Below are 6,803 nucleotides of genomic sequence, written 5' to 3' on the forward strand. Positions count from 1 at the left end.
GCAATAAAAACACTATATTTTATCTCCACCACATTTATTTATTCATCTCTGTGGGTACTTTTCTGAATACTAAAATGCTTTCTCAAGAAATTCTCAGAAAGATGAGGCAGCTACGTTCTGCAAACATCACAGACTGAATATACAATAAATATTATGGATAAAAATAAGTCCTTTAACTCTAAATTGGGTGCTACACTTAATCCTAGATTTTGCTAATGTTTTGCCATTTTACAATCCCTAAGAATGTTAACAATACGTCAGTAAAAGTGAATGTATTTACTGTATTCTCAGGTTGCAGCATTAAATCTACAAGGGCAAAAAATGGGAAACTGATATAAGAAAGTAAAAGTTCTAGGTATTCTTAAGGAAGTAATTGTGAAATCTCTCTTAAGAAAAAAACATAACAAGATTTGAGAAACATTTAAATATATGCAACTCTTGGCACATCAATAAAAAGCCAACTGCAGTACCTGGGCCCAAAAGAGTACACAAAGCTATTCAAGTTGGTCTATTTATTAATTCAACTATAAGGTCCATTAGTATGTTTGAGTGAAAGACTCTCATCTATTCAGTCACATACATTCCATGTATAGTGCTGCAATAATCATTTTCACTTTTTATATTCTTTAAATTCTTTATTCTAATAGAAAAAATAGCACAAAATAGCAATCTGTGCAATTGAAGGAGTTAAAATTTTGACTAAAGAAAGCACTCATATTACAACTTCATCTGCGCAAGTGATAGCAATAGAAATACTATTTCATCTCCACTACACATTTATGTATTCATCTCTGTGGGTGCTTTTCTGAATACTAAAATACTTGGAAAAAGTGATGTAGTCTTGTCCTAAATGTCACATCATCCTGTGGTGATATGATTGTAATTTAGGCACTCTAAATTTTTTATCTTCTTATCTTAAACATGTTCAACTGGACAACAAAAATAGGGATCTTTTTCTTGATATTATTTATTGTATAACTGATGCTAAAAGTACAAAATAATTCCTAACCTTCTAGAACTTAACAAAACATTAGCTGTAACCGACTATTCAAACAAAATCACACTGACCCAGTTCATTCTTCCCATTAAAACATTGTTTATTTTAATTATAACCTGAAACACTACAATGGCTGCATCAACTTAAACCATTACGGTAGTCCTCACTTAGCAAGTTCTTCATACAGCAATCATTCAGTTACAATGGTGATGAAAAAATAACTTTGCAACCAATCCTTGCATTTATGAACAATGTTGTCAGGTCTGTAAAGCAAAGAAAACAAATATCATAACAATCAGTTTCACTTAGCAACTGTTTTGCTTAACAATCAAGTTGCCAATCCCAATTGTGGTTGCAAAATGAGCACTACCAGTAATAACCACACTTATTGAATTGTACAACACACTATTTCAAAAACAGACATTTTAACATTGATTGACGCAGAAGCATATCCCCCTCAATAGAAAAGAGTTTATTAGTGAAAACAATGATATGCAACTTTTGTAGCTTTAAATTAGGATTGGTGGGGAAGTAAAGAAATAGGTTTAACAACTACCATTAATTAGCACAGACAATTTAAGAACCAGAAGTGTAAACCAAAACATTTTTTATTCTTTCTTCTAATTAGCTGTAAAGAAATAATGCTTTAGACAAGTCCAAAAATTAGCTTTCCTCCTTAATGTTTAGGAAGTCAATCAGCAATTTATAGCTTGAATTATTAGAAGACAATATGCTATTATGGCCACTCAACATTAGAAAATAAATTACAAAAATAACCATCCAGCATAGATAGAGGAAATGGGTTTGTGCTGCAAGAGAAGCTTTTCTGAAAAGTTACTTCCTTAATAATCACGATATAATTATTCTATAACTAGACCAGCCATCTCAAAATAACATATTTCTGCCTGCATCTGCAATTCTACAAGGAAAAAGTAGATGCTCTTTCTGCTTTTACATATTAATTCTTGACAGAATAGTAAATGAACAATGATTAAAGGGTTAAAGCCTCCAGCCAGTTTCTTTTGATTTGATCTAAGTTGATGAAATATACATCTAACAATGAAATATGTAAGGCCGGAGCAGGTAAGACTAAAGAACCAAGCTAAAAACAAGGTTTTCAACAGCAAACAATTTTCAATCTGTAAGTGCTTCTAAAACAAACAAAAAAATCATTTAAAACATTTTACCAACACAGCTTACAGAGGGCTCCTACACACTTTGTTACAAAAATAAATTAGAAAAAATGTACTCTAGTTTAGCTCTGTTCTGGGCCCAGTGCTCTCCAATATCTTCATCAATGATTTGGATAAGGGGATAGATGATGTTGCAGACAACACCAAGCTGGCAGGAATAGCCAACACTCCAGAAGATAGGCTTAAGATACAGAAGGATCTTGACAGATTTGAACATTGGGTGCTATCTAACAAAATGAAATTCAATGGTAAAGTAAGGTTCTACATTTAGACAAGAAAAGGGGCGTTGTCTTACGTAAGCACCGTGGACAGAGCAGCCAATTGTCTGCGGAGTGTGGTGGGCGCCATGCCCTTCTTGAGTCCCTCCAACAAATAATCCAAAATGGTTGGAATAGTGATCCTCAATGGATCCAACTGTTGCTTCCCACACCAGGCACAGAAATTTCTCCATGTGGAATCATATATTCTGTTAGTTGTAGGCCGTCTGAAAGCCTGAATCATAGTAATCACGTCTTGACGAGTAGGATTCTTGTGTCAGGAGCTGCCGTTCAAATGCCAGGCGGTTAACTGGAGCCACTGGGGCCCTGGTTGTTGTTGAATCCCTTGGCTGAGAGAGATTCAATTGTGAGGAATCCTCTGCGGAGGAGAAATCGAAAGGCTCACAGGGTCGGCAAACCAGGGCCGCCTTGGCCAGTGTGGAGCAACAAGTATCACCTCTGCCCGTTCCTGCAGTATCTTTCGGGTAACTGCCTAGACCACAGGAAGAGGAGGGAATGCATAGAGAAGCCCACTGGGCCATGGGCTGCAGAGGGTATCTACCCTTTCCGCCCTTTGAGACAGGAACCGGAGAAGAATCTCAGGAGCTGGGAATTCGCCGGAGTAGCGAACAGATCCAGCGCTGGATGAGCAACCTCTCCGATATTTCCCTGAAGAAATCTGGATGCAGGCGCCACTCAGAGTGGTCCACTGTTGCCCTGCTCAAGAAATCCGCTTGCCGAGTCTTTGCCGAGTCACCTCTCCCGAGATGTGCTCAGCCTTGAGGGAGGCGAGATTGGTCTCTGCCCAGGTTCCCAACAACTGAGCCTCGGCCATAAGGGATCTGGAATAGGTACCCCCTTGCCGGTGACATGGGCTTTCGCCGCCATGTTGCCCACGAGGACTAGAAAGTGATGTCTTGCCACTGTGCTACAAAAGTGGCATAGATTCAGGAGCTCTGAGCTCCAACCAGTCTACGTTGTGCTTCAGATCTGACCTGGATCACCGGTCCTGAGCCAACATTAATTGTAGGTGTGCTCCCCAGTCAAACAAACTGGCATCCGAGGCCAGGATAAGCCAAGTGGGATCCTTGAATAAGGTTCCCTTGGCCACCGCTGGGGAGACCCACCACTGGAGGGATTTTAGGGTCTGTGACGGAACCCTTACCCTCTGGTTGGAAGAGATGGTGCCCAGTCTCTGGAACGGGAGCAAAAAAACCATTGCAGATTGCTGGAGTGTAATCTGGCCCAAGGTACTATTGCTATGCAGGAAACCATCTTTCCTAATAATTGGGAAAGCATAGCTAGATTGACTACACACTCCCTTTGGACCTGGTTGAACAGGGATCGGATGCTGTCCTGACGTTCCCTAGATAGACCTCGCATCTCCTTGTGTCTATCACCATGCCCAGGTGAGGGAGGCGGGTGGAGGGAACTGTCTGGCTTTTCTGAAAATTTACTGAAAACACGTGGTCTTGGAGAGTCTAGACAGACAACGCCAGGTCTGACTGAGCCAATTGAACCGAGGAGGATTGAATGAGGATGTCATCCAGATAACACTGGATACGCAGAGGAAAGGTCCTTAAATGCGCGGCAAGCGCTGCCAGGACCTTTGTGAACACCTGGGGGCTGATGAGAGGCCGAAGGGTAGAGCCCTGTATTGAAAGTGTTGGCCTGCGTACCAGAACCTGAGGAATTTCCAGTGCTTGGGAAGGATGGGAATGTGTAGGTAGGCCTCCGTCAGGTCGAAGGACCTCAGAAGGTCCCCCTTTCTGATGCCGGCCAATATGGATTGGAGGATTTGCATCTGAACCTCTTGTATGCCAAGTGAGTATTTAATCCTTTTAAATCAAGGATTGCCCTCCATCCTCCCGAGGCCTTGGGAACTACGAACAGAATGGAGTAGAACCCCCATCTGCCTCGGGGGGTTGGAGGAGAACTCCAGAGATAGGCCGAATCTAATGGTGGTGATGACCCAGAGATCCGTGGTGGTGGCTTCCCATTCACGCGCAAAGAGAGCCAACCTACCCCCAATGAGGGAGGGCCCCCTGCAGTCACTTGGACTGTCGAAAGGGCGGCCTCCCGCACCTTGAAAGAGTCGCTTAGCCTGAAATTGCTGTCTGGGTCTGTCCCTATTACCAGATCTGTCAAATTAATGGTCTGGTCTGGGGGGGAAAGGTCAGGAGAACTGAGCAACTCCGATCCTGTCCCTGAACGAAAGGACTGCCTGCAGTCATAAGGAATAGACCTCCTATCTACCCTCATGGAAAGATGGGACATGACCTTGCATTTATCCTTATTTTCAATTAGATAAGGATTTAAGGCCTCTACAATTAACTGCCTCTGAATGGGGCAGCAGCTAAACGCCACTTGGCCCAAACCCCTGCTCGCCACTGTTTGAATCACCAGTCTGCGAGCGATGACATTGGACGCTATTGGTGAGATGTAGAGACGCATCCTCCATATATTCTGATGCAGCCACTAATTTGTTCAGTTGTGGTGCATCCAGTTCCTCTTCTGGCAAAACTCTAGCCTTTGGACTCAGAGACCTAACTCCCGTCGCAGGCACAGAAATCTGAAGACCAGGCCCCTCGCTGGAAGGGGCCATCTCCACCTGCTCTGCCCTGGGGAAAAACAAACTGACCTGTTTCCCCTTTCTGGAGACCAGTCACTTGGGACAGTCGAGGTTGAAGGAGTATGTTGTGGGCCAAAAACCGATGCTACCATGGGAGCAGGGGAGGCCTGTCCGGCTGTTGCCTTGCCTTGTCGCTTTTCCGCTTTGGAGAAGTGTCGCTCTAGGGCACGGGTCGGCAACCCGCGGCTCCGGAGCCGCATGCGGCTCTTTGAGCCCTCTCCTGCGGCTCCGGAGCCTCCTCCTCTCCCTCCCCCTCCTGCCCCCCCAGGCCTCACTCCCGGCTGGGCCGGCGGGGGCATTGCTCCCTGGGCCGTCCCCAGGCCGCCGAGCTGGCTATGCGTCTCCCCAGGCCAGGCCGGGCGGCAGTCCCGGCTGGGGCGGCAGCAGGAGGGCATTGCTTCCTGGGCCGTCCCTGGGCAGCTGAGTCGGCCACGCATCTCCGCGGGCCGGGTTGAACAGCAGTCCCGGCTGGGGCGGCGGCGGCATCGCTCCCTGGGCTGTCCCCGGGCCCCAGGCCAACTATGCATCTCCCCAGGCCGGGCCGGGCGGCAGTCCCGGCTGGAGTGGTGGCAGGAGGGCATTGCTTCCTGGGCCGTCCCTGGGCAGCTGAGCCGGCCACGCATCTCCGCGGGCCGGGCTGAGCAGCAGTCCTGGCTGGGGCCGTGGCAGCAGCGACGGGGGCATCGCTTCCTGGGCCGTCCCCAGGTCGCCAAGCCGGCCATGCGTCTCCCTGGGCTGGGGACATCGCTTCCAGGGCCGTTCCCGGGCCGTTCCCCGGGCAGCAGACAGCCATGCGTCTCCGTGGGCCGGGCCGTGCAGCACTCCTGGCTGGGGCGGCGGCGGCATCGCTCCTGGGCCGTCCCCGGGCCGCCGAGCCGACCACGTGTCTGCTCAAGCCGTGCAGCAGTCCTCGCTGGGGCGGCGGCGGTGGGGGCATCGCTCCCTGGGCTGTCCCCAGGCCGGCGAGCCGGCTACACATCTCCCCAGGCCGGGCTGGGTGGCAGGGGGGCATTGCTTCCTGCACCGTCCCCGGGCCACTCCCCGGGCAGCCGACCCAGCCATATGTCTCCCCGAGCCGGGCGGCAGCAGGGAGGCATCGCTTCCTGGGCCATCCCCGGGCTGTTCCCTAGGCAGCCGAGTTCGCCACGCATTTTCCCGGGCCAGTCCGTGGTGTCCCGGGTGCCTTTCAGCGCCTTCTACTGCCTCCTGCTCCCTTCCCCTCCCTGCCCCTCCGGCGCCGTCTGCCTTTCGTTCTCTCTCTCTCTCTCTCTCTCTCTCCTCATCTGGAGAGAGAGGGGGGCAGAGGAAAGAGAGAGAAAGAGAGGGTGACTTGTTCGGGCGAAGAACCAGTGGGGGAGGACAAGGCAAAATAAGTCAAAAGCACTTCGTGCTAGCATCTCCCGAGCCCTTGTTATCCCTGCCACAGACTCGGCTCATCCACCCTCACTCTCTCCTTTTCTCTCTCTACCGACGAGGCTGCTCGCTTCAAATGGCTGGCTACCGAGGCCCGAGAGCCAGGCAGGCAGACAAGTCTCGACCGCAGCATTTTCTTGCTGCTGTTGTTTTGCGCGCGCGCGGCGCTGGCTGGGAACAGAGGCAAGCAAGCTCTATGGTTGGAAGTCCCTGCAGCTTGGGAGCCAGGATCTTCCCCCTCTCAGTCCCAAATCCCAAGCAGGATTCACAACATTGGGATTGGAAGTGAGCTGCGAGGAGATGGTCTGTCT

This window comes from Protobothrops mucrosquamatus, unplaced genomic scaffold, assembly GCF_001527695.2.
Source record: "Protobothrops mucrosquamatus isolate PMUCROS unplaced genomic scaffold, P.Mucros_1.0 scaffold1, whole genome shotgun sequence".
Taxonomy (NCBI): domain Eukaryota; kingdom Metazoa; phylum Chordata; class Lepidosauria; order Squamata; family Viperidae; genus Protobothrops; species Protobothrops mucrosquamatus.